The following is a 15,033-nucleotide window of genomic DNA, read 5'->3' as shown; positions in this document are numbered from 1 at the left end:
TTGCTGGTGAAAGCCTAGAACTCTGAACTGGGGGATATGAAAAAAAAGTTTAGTTTTGTTTGATTTTTGTAAATTTCTTTTTATTTAATTCTTTCATACAATACATTTCAATCATGCATTTCCCCTTGCCTAGCTCCATCCAGATCCTACCTTCCCCCTACACAAGTAACTCCCTTGCCCTCCCCTCCCCCTCCTCTTGTCTCCTCTCCCTGACCTCCATCTCTCAAAAACAAAATACAAAAGTAAAAAATAATAAACTAAATTTTTAAAAAATCTCATGCTTTGGTTTGAACATTTTGCCTTTTAAATTTTTTTTTATTTTTAATTAGTCACACTGCACGTCCTTTCCCCTCTGTGAATGCCATCAACTAGGACTGTGGAAACCAGCTAATCCCAGTAGAATCAAACAGAACTTTCATTTCCATTAATCCCAATTCAAGGTGTCTTTCACACATATCTTTTTGTTTTCTGTTCTGGTGGTCTGTTTGAATATCTTAGGAAACCTGACTTATCATTTTTGTTTGTACGTATTCCTAGAAATATTATATGATTAATAGCCTTGATCATTGGTTGGTAAAAACAAAGATACAAGTAATAATCAATTTAGTACAATAGTGGCTTAGGACTTTGTTTGTATCTCACACTTTTAATGTCTATTTTATTATACATACACATACCTATGGATAAGATATCCATTCAATTTCTTTTTTATCACCTTGATCATATGATGCTGATGTTCATTTTTCAGTAAATATAAGAAGCACTTGTAAAACATTGTAATTTATTAATACAACTTTATATAATTTATTAAAAATTCCTCTGAACATTTAGAGAAATTCCAAAGCTCGTGGACTCTCAGTCCTATAGAAATAAAGGTGGAAACTAACATGACTGGGACTAAACTGATAAATCATTAGTGTATTCATGATGTCTGGTTTTTACTTTTATGAAGAGTATGTGAGACGACACGTCATCATGGTGTATACCTATAAGCCCAGTCATGGGTATTCCAGGTATAAGGCAGAGATTAAATGTATAACGAACTATTATCTCAAAATAAAAAAAATAAAAAATAAATAACTCAAATTTCTACATGAGTAAGAGCAGTCATTTTCTGATTGTCAGTTTCTGTAAATAAGACTTAGTAGACTCATAAAGCTGGTTTAACTCCCTTTTGTGGATAAATGATCAAGTTATAACACTAGTTATTAATTATTCCACTCCTCAATTCTACTAACAATTCTGTCTTACCTTGTAATACTTAGGGGACTGTAAAGGAAACAACATATAGCAATATGTTTGCAGATTGCTATTGAGTAATTCATGATTATTTCTCTAAGCTTCTCAAACAACTCATCCCTCTGTTTATACCCTCTGCTAACAAGTTTATAAACACCCTTTCTTTATTCCTCTCTTCCTCACTGCTTCCTTCATCACCATCATCCTTGCTATTCATTTTATGTTCCTTCACAGATTCTATGTTAACCATAATGCAATTATTTTGATTTTATTTTTAATGCTTATGTAGATTTTTATCTTTACATGAAGAGGATTAAGGATGACAAATTTTTGTCAAATTTCTATTGCTATGCAAGAAACAAATTTAAATAATTTAATTAAACACATAAAATTAAATTGAGTCACAAGGCATTTCATGAATTCTATCTGTCTCCAGGAATGAAAGCACCAACAGCGGAGCCTAGCTGGTAGTTATTTGGCATCCATCCTCAATACCCTCTTACCACTTTCAACTTTTCTATCTCAGTCATACACATGTTATGTCCAATTTAGCTTGGTTGCTCAATTCAGCATTGAAACCTTGCCATCATATTCTTTTTACATATTAAATCTTGATGCCTAATTGCATAAATGAAAATTAAACTAAAACCAATTGGTAGTTCAGAGTTCTTCATCCTAAGAACATGATTGTGCAACAAATCAAACAAAGATTAATTTAAAAGACAACTATAAATAATATCTCTGATTAATAATTTCAAGTTTACTACATATCAATTTTATTACTACCTAATAAGACAGTTCTGTGACCTTGAAAAGACATTTATCTGTTGTTCCCACTAAATAAAACACAAATATTGTGCAAGTTAAGATATCTAATCCCACATAAAGATGACCAAAGGTTTAGGTCAAGAAAGATGGTTCATGTGGATTTCTGTGAAGAAGAGCAAGGACTCAGAAGAGAATTTGCCTACCAGTCATCCACAGGGAATCAGTCTTGATAGAAATGTAGTCTTCAATGAGTTCAAGAAAAGACTAAACAAAGTTGTTTGCTGTGTCCATGACTGTGTCCATTCATGTATTTATGGCTACCATTTGCTGGTATTTGAGGTATTTGTAAACAATCTCCAAATTGCATTTTAAAATAACTATCATTACTATGTGGCCTGTGAAATAATGTTTAAGGGTAAAAGTTCTCAGAGGGAACTTTTCAAATTGTTCGTATTTTCAAGATGAGCATGCTTGCATCATTCTATGTGCATTCCTTTGAGGTATTGTCTCCACTGACGAACTTTAACCAATAAATTTCCATTCACTGTTACAGTGATCAGGGTTTTACCGGGGGTGTGGGGTTACATTGGAACAAGGCCAACCTGAAACTTCAGAAGCAAAAGCAAAAGCAAAAAAAAGTCAAAAGCCCTTAAAACAAGCAGGAAATACATCATTAGAAGATTTAATTAGTTATTACCTATGAAAGTTAACACATGATCCATGCTCTTGAAAATAAAGATATATAAGGTAATAATTATCCCAGTTACAGCTCCAGTGCTCTGAGGCAAATACTTCTCCTGAACACTCTAATACTCTCTTCATATTTTCAATTTACTCTTGTAAGCATTTCAATAACTCCTAGCTTCAGGGTATATAAAATTATTAAAGATTATTTAAAATTTATCATAAGCAAAACAATTAAGTATTTGATCTTTCTCAAACTATAACAGTTAATTTTCTAAAATAGTGATTTTTCAACCTTCCTAATGCTGTTCTCCTTTAATACAGTTGCTCATGTTGTGGTGACCCTCAAGTATAAATTATTTTCATTGCTAATTCTTAACTCGAATTTTGCTACTGTTATGAATCATAATGTAAATATCTGTGTTTTGTGATGGTCTTAGATGACTACTATGAAAGGGTTGCTTGGCCCCCTGGGGGGGTCATGACACATATTTTGAGAACCACTCTTCTAAATACATTTTCAATTTTGAAAAAGAAACAGTTATTGTTCTTTTTGCCCAAACTACAAATCAAAAAACAAACAGAAATCTTATTAATACTGCCCTCCATTTTCAATATGCTTCACAAACTACAAGTGATTTGTTCAAGGATGTACCATGAAGTATTCTGAGAAGTAAACATCTCAACATTAGCAAATAAGACCCTCAGAGTTGATCTGTGGTTTCACCTGACCATTATTCATGGGTGGACACAGTGCCAGTAACATTTCTACTATTATTCTCCTTCCACAAGTGAGGAAGATATTCAGATATTTGGCTCCTTACTTTCACTATGTCTGAGATAAGGCCACAGTGGGATCAGTGATATAGCTTAGCTGCTAATGGCATAGAGGTCAAGCCTGAATGAAGAGGTAATCAGGATTCCCAGGACTCATGGTAGAAGGAAAGAGCTAACACCTACATCTTCCTAGCTGTTCTTCATAAATGTGACTCCCAGCACACACATACACACACACACACACACACACACACACACACACACACACGTGCCCACACAAGATAAATAGATAAATATGCAGTATGAGGTTACTAGTGGGGCTCATTATGCCCATTGTGAATTTATTACTGAGGTCATTTACATTTTCTGAACTAAAAAAGCTTCACTGAATAGAAAATGAGTGGTTATAGATTCATTTTTCAAAAATTTTGATGTCATATATTAAGAACATATTTCTTTGTTTCATAAAGACATCTTCATTCACAACTATAATATACTGGGAACATGGTCCCTCCATATCCCCTGCCCTGATTACATTTCTGATGCTGAGAAAACAGTACTCCAACTGAAGGTACTTTAACAGATAAAGGGCTTATTGGGCTGCAGTGCTAGGTAACATGAAATGTTAGGTGACTGTCCACCATTGTGGAAAATCAAAATGGAAAGTTGCAGTAAATCAACAACAGAATTAAGTGCAGGAGAAAAAATGCATGCATCTGAGCTCCTATTTTTAGCTCCTTCTCTATATTTACAGTCTGGGACTTAAAGCCAGGGAATGGGGACACCTACATGGACGGTCCACCCACCAAAATTTGCTCAGGAATGTACCTCCCAGCTGTATCCCATAGTCCACTTAATCTTTATAAGCGTCTTTGAATACTCTCTTGAAGGTGATTCTAGACTATGGCAAATTGGCAACTAAATTAACTGTCATATTTTGTCTTCTTTTTTTGCACTGAAAGGTGTAATTTTATTTATATATTTGTTTATAGACAGTTTTTTTTCAAATACAAAAGAGAATTGAAGAAGCTAGGCTGTGGTGAAAGCCTGTGGTCCCAGTACTCAGGAGGCAGAGGCAGGACTGTCCATGAATTGTAGTCTACCCTGGTCTACATAGTGAATTCCAGGTCAGCCACTATTATATATAGCCAAGATCCTGCCTCAAAAATAAATAAAACTTGTCTCTCCTTTGTCCTCCAGTCTCTTCTAGAAGTATTTATGATATTTAAACAATTTAGTATATTTTTATCACATGGCAACAGTTCACATATCCTGCTGGCTCTCTGAAAATACATACTGGAGATCTTTCCATTATCAACCATTTTTTGTATGACTTGTGCTGGGTTGCACATGTTTCAGGTGACTAATGTTAACTGAAAGATCCTTATCAATGGAATGTATTTCTATTTTAATATCACAAACACACTGCAATAAATAACTCCGGTGTCAGAACCACTCTGCATATTCTAATGTTCCTGGGGTATCAATTCCTGAAGTGGCACTAGTAGGTTGGAGTGGCTGTGTTTCCCATGGTGAGGTATTATAAAAGTGCCCTCTGTGGGATGGGGACTCTTTATCATTCTGTGGATTGATAAATCACTGGTTATGGTGACTCCCACCTGTCACCCAGAATTTTATAGCTGAGACAGGACTGCCAGCCAGTGCTACATACCAAGACCCTTCCTGAAAAAAGCAGAACAGGGAACATGGGCAAACTAGCATGTTCAAGCAGGCCTGTGCCAGAAGGTCACATGGGAAAATCCTGGTGCAGTCTATCCCAGAATTTGCAGTGCCTCTGGAATGAGAGAGGGAAAGTGATGTGGAGCACAGGGCAGGTGCCACTGAGCTTGATTTCCCTCGGGATGACCATCAGCTAACGCAGGGCAATTGGGCAGTCAGAAAATTCTGGAAGTCCTTAATGCAGCAACACCAAGTCTTAAGGCAAAATAGTAAGTACCATAATATGGCAAGCGTGTGCTGGAAAGTATGTTAGGAAGCTCAGAAACTAGAAAAACTACCAGCTGACCATAAATTCAAACACACTGGAAGTTATGAGAGGAGATTGAGCACAGTGGAGCACATGAGTAATCCCAGAACTTGGGATGCTTAGACAGGAGAGACCAAGCTACATAGCAAGAATGTTTGCAATGGGGTGGGGGCAAAAATATGGAGAAGAAACAAAAATGGCAGCTTTCAAGCCAGGCCCTCAACAGGTTCAGGGACTGCACAGGGGGTTGCTCCTGACTCACCTGGAATGGAAAGTTGACAGCAGGGACTGTAGATACTATGTTTATGGCTTTGTTTTGGTCTACAATGGAGGAGTCATACCCAAGGCCTTACATTAGGCATGTACTCTGCCACCCAGCTTCATCCTCAGCCCCAGGAACTATGTTTATACTATAAACAGAAATGTCCCAAATGATGAATTTATTAATTATTTTGAAGCTGAGGAAGATGGCTCAGTGGGTAAAAGCACTTTAGAGAAACCCTGTCTTGAAAAAAAAATCATACTTCGTCTTCTATTTTATACCTTATAAACATTCTACTATTCCTTTTCATCCCTGTAGTTACAGTCACTTCTGTTTTCTTGTTGAATATATATGTATATACATACACACACACACACACACACACACACACACACACCTGTTTGGAGAAGGCCTGATTCAGGAATGTCTCAGTTTCCCTGATGAAATGACAAAGGGAATGTTAGTTCTGTGTCCTTGACTTGGGAGGAGGGACTTGGCAAGGTCCAGTCTATGGCTGGAGTCAGGACCTTGCATGTGTTATGGGCTCTGTTCCTGAGAAACCAGTTTACACCCATGAAAGGCTGTGATTATCAGTTCTAAGGCAACTGTGTTCCTGAAGTGTCCTATGGTCCAATATTATTTGATTTAGCATTCTGTAGGTGGAGTTCCTCGGTATCTTGGTAGCCTCTCCCAAATAACCATTCAGAGACATGTTATTGATTATAATTGCTCATCCAATAGCTCAGGCTAACTCTTACATTTTAAATTAACCCATATTTTTATCTCACCCCATCACATGACTGTACCTTCTTTCAATATTGCACATTCATTTTGATTCTCTCTATGCCTCTTGCAACTCTGGAGACTCTGCCCTCCTTTTTCCCAGCATCCTCTGCCTGACTATCTCTCCTATATCTCTTGACTAGCTGTTGGCCAGTCATCTCGTTTATTAAACCAATCAGAAGGTGCCTTGGTAAAGACACATCTTCACAGAGTACAAAAAGATTATTCCATAAGAGAATTCTGTTGACTTTGGTTCATTTTTCTCATGAAAATAATATGAAATGCTACAAAAAGATAAATATGCTTGATATATGCTATCAGCTTATGCAATGCATTCTCATCCCAAATTTTACTTATGTGTTTCCTATAACTCATCCAAGCTCCTCTCTCTCAATAATTAACCATTCAGAACCCTTATTCTTGTTGGTAACACAAACATGTACAATACACACACACATAATTTTATCCATTGTTATATTGATGGACATCTAGGCTAATTCTTTTCCATGGTTATTTTGGATAATAAATATGTAGGGGCAAGAATCTCAATGACATTTTGATTTTGAGAACCTTGGTTATGTCTTCAAAAGTGGTAAGATTTGGACATGTGGTATTTTGTTTTCAGTTTATGTTTGTTTGTTTGTTTGTGTTGAGGAGGAAGAATCATGCATACTGATTTACACAGTATGTAAACAAGTTCACAATTTCAATAGAAGTGAGGAAAAATTCTCTTTCCCCTCATTTTAGGCAGCATTTATTACTATTTTTTATTTTTATCATCTATTTATTGTTAGTTATTTGATAATTATACACTCACACACACAAACACATATACTCTCACACTCACACAACACATATGGCAACCTTCCTGCCATATCTTATCTCACTAACTCCCCTTCTCAGAATCCTACCCCTTACCTTACTATTCATTACTGTGGTGGTTTGAAATAAAATGGTCCCCAAAGGGAGTGGCACTGTTAGGAGGTGTGGCCCTATTTGAGAAAGTATGTCACTATGGGGTATGCTTAGAGGTCTCTTTTCTCAAGTTTCACTCAGTGTGATAGTCATTTGACTTCCTGCTGCCTTCTGGTGAAAAAGTAGCCAGCATCACATCTGCCTGTACATTACAATGTTTCCCATCATGATCATAATAGATTAAACCTCAGGAACTATAAGCTATCATGACAATTAAATATTCCTTGTAAGAGTTGCCATGGTCATGATGTATTTTCACAGCAATAGAAACCCTAAGATAGAAATGGATACCAAGAGTGGAGTATTGCTGTGATAGGACTGACTATGCTTTTTTTGGACTAATACAGACTTTGGTACTTTGCGTTAGGAAAGCAGTAGGATGCTTTGATCACTGCTTAATGGGGCATATGAGTAGGAGCGTGGAAGACAGTAGTACCGAAAATGATTTAATACATTGGGAGCTGGATCAAGATGTTTCATAGAAGAATTTTAGTGTTTCCTAGAAATCATTCTTATGATTGTTATTCCAAGTTTGTGGGTCCCCTAAGAAAGACCACCAAGGAGCCTACTCACTGATGCAAACTCATAAGGTTTAATGTTACAACCCTCAGCAGGGACCCTGTTTCAACAAAGTGGCACAGCAGCTGCAGGAAAAGGGTGCCTGGCCTCAATTGTAAAGGGTTTTTAAAGGAAAAATCAGCAAGCAGGGTGGTATGTGCCTTGGCTGTTCAAGTTTGGGTAAGTGTAGGTGACCTTTGGATTCCTTGACGTGGGAGCTAGGGAATTTAAAAACTGTTACTAACAGTTTCCCACAAGGACAATTGTGACAAGAAAATGTTATTTACCAAAATTAGTCATTGGCCAACCACCCAGATAGGGTCACTTTGTCTGCGGTGGGCACAGTTTGGGTGCCCCTTGGTACTGTTTATAGTTGCCTGGTTAGAGCTAAATGAGCCTTGAACCATGCAGGGAATTTCTCAAGGTGGCTTTTTCTTAGGATGGAGTTAACTCCATCCTCTCCAGTTTGCCTTGCACTTACAGTGATATTTTGGAGAAGAAAGTGGTTTCCTTTTGCCCTTGTCTGAAGAGTCTGCCTGAGGGTAAAGTGAAGAGTTTTGGATTAATTTCCTTGGCAGAAGAAATTTCATAACAACCTAGTATAGAGTCTGTCATAAGTATAATACTATTAAACTCAATGCAGATTCAAAAAGAAAAGTAACAAACTGAGCATGGTAAATTATAAAAAGTGTAGTTTGAGAAGAAAAGGACCACCAGAAAGAAGAATGGAGCTAAATTCTTTGTTCTAGGAGATAAACAGATTAAGACATGGAATAAAGTTAGTGGTGACCTCAGAACAAGATACCACACAGTTAACTTTCCAACTATGGAAGGAAATAGAGAAAAATTTAGAGCTGGGTATGGTGGTACACATCTTTAATCCAAGCACTGGGAGGGCAGAGGCTGATGGATCTCTGAGTTTGAGGTCAGCGTGGTCTAAAGAACAAGTCCAAGGACAGCAAAGCTTAGGCAGTGAAAAAAAAACCATAAAACTGATGAAGATGCAAGTAAATGTGAGAGCATTGTTCCAGCCCAAGTAAGCAGCTGAACTTGGCAGCTTCAGCCATGTGGTATTGGCTTTACAGTTAAAGACAGAAGAAATGTGTTATGGGGTTTATCATCATGCCTAAAGAAAGCTTCTGAAGCCAGGTATGTGCTAGGAATGCCCTTGAATAGAGCACAAGTAGAAAAAGTCATTGTGAGAAACTGAAGTTGAAGTTAGGATTTTCTTGGAGAACCCAAATCCTAGATTCCAGAGTCATGGGATACCTGCCAAGGAGAATTGCTAACAGAGAGTGGAACGCACCCAAGAGAAAGAACTGTGTTGCAGTAAACAAAATTTGAACAGAATTGGAGACCTGAAGAGTGTTTTGACATCAGACATGGAGATGGTTAATTTGAAGTTAGCCTAGCTAATTTTTGGTCAGACTGTGGTCCAGTATGTCCTTGCTATGCTCTGTTCCTTATGTTTTGGAATGGTAATATACATCCTATGACTTTATATGTTGGAAGGATGTGATCTAGTTTTTAACTTTGGGTTTCAAAGGGGATTACAGTTAAGAGACTGCCATGCATCACAGAAGAGACTTTGGACAATGAAATAAGTTTGATACAGTTATAGACTATAGGGACATTTGAAGTTGGATTGAATGCATGTTTTGTTGTAGTTTATTTAAAAATTTAAAAAAATCACACACCATGTAACAATGCTAACACAGAAGGTTTATTTGAATAGAAGAGAGAAGGGGCAGAAACAGGTGCAGAGAGGGGGTTAGGAAGGGGAGCAGAGACTGGTCCCTGGGGACAAATGTGACAGGAGAGAGGGTGATGTGAGCAAGGCCTATCTCTTAAAAAGGAATAAAAAAAAGAAAGTTAGCATTAGGAGGATCAGTCTCATTCACCTCAAATTACAGAGGCATGACAGATTTCTCCTAATTTTAGGCCTCCTGAGTCACTTGTTCTTTTCTTGTTATTGCCTGATAATAACAAGCAAAAATAGATATGTTATTACTTTGACATTTGTAATAATTAATACTATGTAAAGTTGGCTGTTTTCATTTAGGGATTATTTCATTTTTGTAATTAGTATGTTATAAAAAGTATAGCTACTAAATGTAATTGCTTCTACTCACTAGAATTACTATAATGCCTGTGATGGTGAAGGTTGCCATGATAGAGTTTCATCATTTGATGATTGCAATGACATAGCAGCTGCTTTGAATGACAAAGTTTATTTTTCTTTAAAATGAATTTATCCAAAATAATTTATGACCCTCTTTATCCTATTGAAGTTACTTGTGCTTCTAGCAAAAAGCCCTTAGTTGAATTAATGGCATAAATATTATGTGTGTATTCATATATAAATTTATTTAGGGTTTACATAAATTTAGTTGTGATCCTGAATTATGTCAGGGTTTTATAAAATGTGTAGTCTCTAAAGTTTTATTTGGCAAAAAAATTACATGCACACAACACATAGGGCTGAGAAAGAAGAAGCATTACAGATAGGTTTCCTGCAATTTGAAAGATAGGAAATAGCACAGTAGTGACTGTATTTCACTGAAGATGATATAGTCAACTCACAGCTAGGAATGGATATTCACTGTGTGGTGGCTTCTGAGTCTTTTAGTGACTTACTTTCAGAAAACACATAGATGCAACCTTTTCTCTGCTACATGAGCTGTTTTTAAATCGTATAATTTATAAGCTAAATGGATACAAAGGAAGCACAGAAAGACACCAGTTCTTTACTATGTTAGTAATAACAATGCTGTTTTAGAAGTAGAATAGGTTAAAATTGAATAGCAGATAAATACTCAGGGAATTAATCCTAAAATTTCTATTTTAAAACTTTCTTTCAGGAATACTGAAGGCATATTCATTAATCCCTGTGTTTGCAAGACTATATACATGCATACTTAGTTCCAAAGATATTGTTGCAATAACAAAAGAATGAAATCACAAATTCTCATCTAGTCATTTTGAATGCTATTTGAACAATTATTAATTAAAATATTTTGACTCCATGTTATTAATTCAGTGTTTCTAGATAAATGCACAGTTAAAAGAATAAAACAGTGCAGGTAAATTATGAATCTGAAAGCTACAGAAGAAATCAACATTATATGCTTGTGTTGATGACTCAAAATCTTTTGTTTCATAATCTCTGATACAAACTGTCCCTTTGTCCCACCTCGGAGCCTTTGCTCATGCTGCTCCCTCTGATGGGAATAGTCCCTCATTTCTCTTCACCACAACATTCATGGAGCCTTAAGTCATTTTTTCCTTTAATTTTCTTCATTTCCATTGTAAAGTTGAAATTAAGTTTATTAGTTTTCTCTCTTCTAAAGAAATAGGTCACAGCTAAGAAGTTTATGGAACACTTAGTCTCAAGGAAGGTGGGGGCAGAAATATATGGCAAAGAAAACATTAAAGATATGAACTAAAATTATCCTAGACTTTATTTAAAAAGAGTCACTTTAAGTGTCACCTTGGAGCTGGAGAGATTGTTTAGCCATTAAGAGCATTACTGATCTTCCAGAAGACCCAGGTTCAGTTCCAGAACTCACACGGTTACTCATGATCTTTTGTGAATATAGTCTAGGGTTCTAACGCCCTTTTTTGATTTCAGAAGTGAATGACCACATGTAGAGGACATATATGGATGCAGGCAAAACACTCATACTCATATAATAAAAATAAAACAAAAATGTATTATCTCAGTGACACACACACTGAAGGAAATAACACAAAGTACTGATATAAGGTGTCATTCACAACTAAACTGAAAATTCATTCTTTATTTCTAAATTTGTCTAAAATTTCTAAATATGTCTAAAAGACCATAGGCAAAAGTTGGCAGAGAGTTGAGGATGGGTCAGTACAACCACTGCCTAGGCCTCAAAACTCACTGAAGTTTTCTTTGAATGTAGAAAATGTATTAAAGAAAGTTGAAACCTACTGTACTCACACTAAATTCTTAGAAAGCAGGAGAAATGTAAAAAAGTAGCAATATTTAAGAATTTCTCTTTGAAGGCCATGTGTGCTGGTACAAACATTTATTTTCCGTGGTCAGGAGGCAAATGAAGGACGGTTTTGAAGTCAACATTGTCTACATAGTAAGTTTCAGACCAGCCAGAGATGAATAGTGAGACATTGTATCAAAAATTAATAAATAATTCTTCATGGTATATAGAATATATGTGTAGTACAAACTGATAAAACTACAAACATGTAAAGCAATTCTGCGGACTAAGTATTCATGCTGCTGACAGTGATAACAATCTCTAACACAGCCAATGCCCAATCCTTAACACAGTGAGAATGAATGATAAAATGATTTTAAAAAAACCCTAGAGAAGCATCACCGATAGAAGAGGTTGAGTCTCAAGTTATAAAACACTGCTGTCTTTCTGGCTTTACTTTAGATCTGCTATCAACTGTGTGTCCTGAAAGTCTTTGTCTGTTGAAAGAAATCCAGTAATCTTGTTCAGAAAGAAATAGGCACCACAGAAATTTGTATCCTAATAACATCAAAAATGTTCAGAGATAGAGAAATGGACGGAGACTTTATTAAAACTGGAGAAAAGTCGCTGAGAAAAGATGAGCTAAATAACTTTAAAATAACACTTCACACTGTACAATTTTTATCAACAAAAGCTTGGAGGGAGAATAAATGAATAAACACAAGCACATTCCCTTGGTGGCTTGAAACACAAAATTGAAAACAACCAATAATTACAAACCATATTTTCTTTTTCAGGATTTCCAAGTTTGAGTGGGAATGCAACTAAAACAAGATAAATGGGAAATCATAACAACGTGACAGAGTTCATTCTTTTTGGTCTTACAAAGCATTCAGAGCTGCAGAAAGTACTTTGTGCTGTGTTTCTAATCATGTATGTGGTCATGGTGCTGGGAAATGTGCTCATTATAGTGACCATGATCACAAGTCAGAGTTTGAGATCACCAATGTACTTTTTCCTCACTTTTTTGTCCCTAGTAGATGCCACCTTTTCTTCTGTCATTGCTCCAAAACTGATTGTGGACTCACTTTTTGAGAAGACTATTATACCTTTGGGGGATACATGGCCCAGCTATTTGCAGCACATTTCTTTGGAGGTGTAGGAATCATTCTGTTCATTGTGATGGCCTATGATCGCTATGTGGCCATCTGCAAACCTCTTTACTACATGACCACCATGAGTCCTTAAATGTGTTACATGCTGTTGGGAGGAGCTTAGGTAGGGGGGTTTGCACATGCAACCATTCAGCTTCTTTTTGTGTATCAAATAACTTTTTGTGGTCCCAATATCATAGATCACTTTTTGTGATGCTGGCCTGCATGGACACCCATACCCTGGGCCTCACTGTTATCTTTAACAGTGGGGTGATGGGTGTGACCATATTCTTTATTTTAATTGCCTCTTACATAATTATCCTGTGTTCTTTGAAAACTCACACTTCTGAAGGAAGACAGAAAGCCTTATCTACCTGCAGCTCTCACTTCACAGTGGTCGTGTTGTTCTTTGTGCCATGTATTTTCTTGTAGATGAGGCCTGTACCAACCTACCCCATAGACAAGGCAATGTGTCTGAGTCAATTGTCACACCCATGTTGAACCCTTTGATCTACACACTGAGGCATTCAAAGGTAAAAAATGCCATGAAGAAACTGTGGATTAGACAGTAGCTTCTGTTGACTATCATGTAGCTGTCAAGTCAAAACTATGTGTGACTTCTATAAGCATTCTTTTTTACAAGAACTAAAAAAAATGTTACTCTTCATTCTCTACTGTCAACCGCATGGATCTCTCATTTATAAAATTGCTTTGTGATTTAAGAATATCTGTAATTTATGTTTCTTGTCACATTTTTATCTTGGAATTATCTTGCCTACTTCTATAATTTTCTAATTAATCTTGCTATTAGAACCCATGTTAAAACCACTTCAACCCACCTCATTCTTCCTTACACACAAGATGAATCAGGACTTTTTAATTGTCCTAGAGATGTGCAAGCCTTTTCTCTCCTCAGTGCCTTTTCTTTTGTTTCCCTTAAAATCATCATCCTTGTCAGTTAGATTCTAACTTAAATAATACTCTATATTTTTCTCCTAGTGAAACTTTACCCCATGACTCTATCAAACTCTCCTCCATTCCTTGCCTCACTTTACTCAGTATCTATTTTCTTCATAGTAATATTTTAAGGTGAATTTGTCTTTCTATAATTTTTATCTAACATTCATTACTTTCTATGCCCCTATCTGGAATTGATATCTGGGCAAGAAATCCATTTTTGTTGTTGTTTATGTTTGGTGTATATTAAGCTTTAACAGATATAGCTCCAAAGATATAAAAATTATAATATTCTTCAATAACATAACTAATAGGGGAACAAGATTATCAACAAGTAATGAGAAAACATACAATTATTACAACCATTAGGGAAGATTTTTAAAAACAAATTTAGGGTTATTTCTCAGAAAATTGTTCGTATTCGTAGTAGTTGGAAAAAAAATTTAGTGCAGATATTTCTGGTGTTCTTTTTTCTCTTGTGATGTCTTCTAAAAAGATCGTTGTATTAAAAATATCAAGACTGCTTCTGATTATTGCTGTGACATAACTATTGTTGGTTACTTCTTGTCAAATTTAGAGTAAAAATCAGACAAAAACATAAGAACAAGGCAATTTGAAAAGTAGTCTTGCTACAAATATAGTGAGTTGAAATTTGTAGGCCATTAAAAAGAAATCACATGCTTTTCACTGGGACAATAAGAAAAGTCACCATAAGGAAGTTTAGTGTTTGGTTTCACTGCACCCATAACTGCCTCCAAGATATATAAGTATAAACTACTTGAAAGATCCATCACTGAGAAGAGAGACACTCAGGAGAACCCTATAGAGATCAACATAATGGAAAGGGTTTAGCCATCCAAGCAGGCAGACAGAAGACATAGATCCACAAAAGTAAAAGCTACTTCTTCTGTGGCAGAGAAACCT

The 15,033-nt window shown here is 36.1% G+C and overlaps 1 pseudogene; it reads left to right on the top strand.

The window, feature by feature from the left end:
• The first annotated feature begins 12,836 nt into the window (after positions 1–12,836).
• LOC106021777 lies at positions 12,837–13,724 on the top strand (annotated as a pseudogene).
• Positions 13,725–15,033: the final 1,309 nt, after the last annotated feature.

Source organism: Mesocricetus auratus, unplaced genomic scaffold, assembly GCF_017639785.1.
Source record: "Mesocricetus auratus isolate SY011 unplaced genomic scaffold, BCM_Maur_2.0 Super-Scaffold_100004, whole genome shotgun sequence".
In the NCBI taxonomy this organism is placed as follows: Eukaryota; Metazoa; Chordata; class Mammalia; order Rodentia; family Cricetidae; genus Mesocricetus; species Mesocricetus auratus.
The sequence above is the reverse complement of the archived record's forward strand: the minus strand, read 5'-3'. Positions and strand labels throughout refer to the sequence as shown.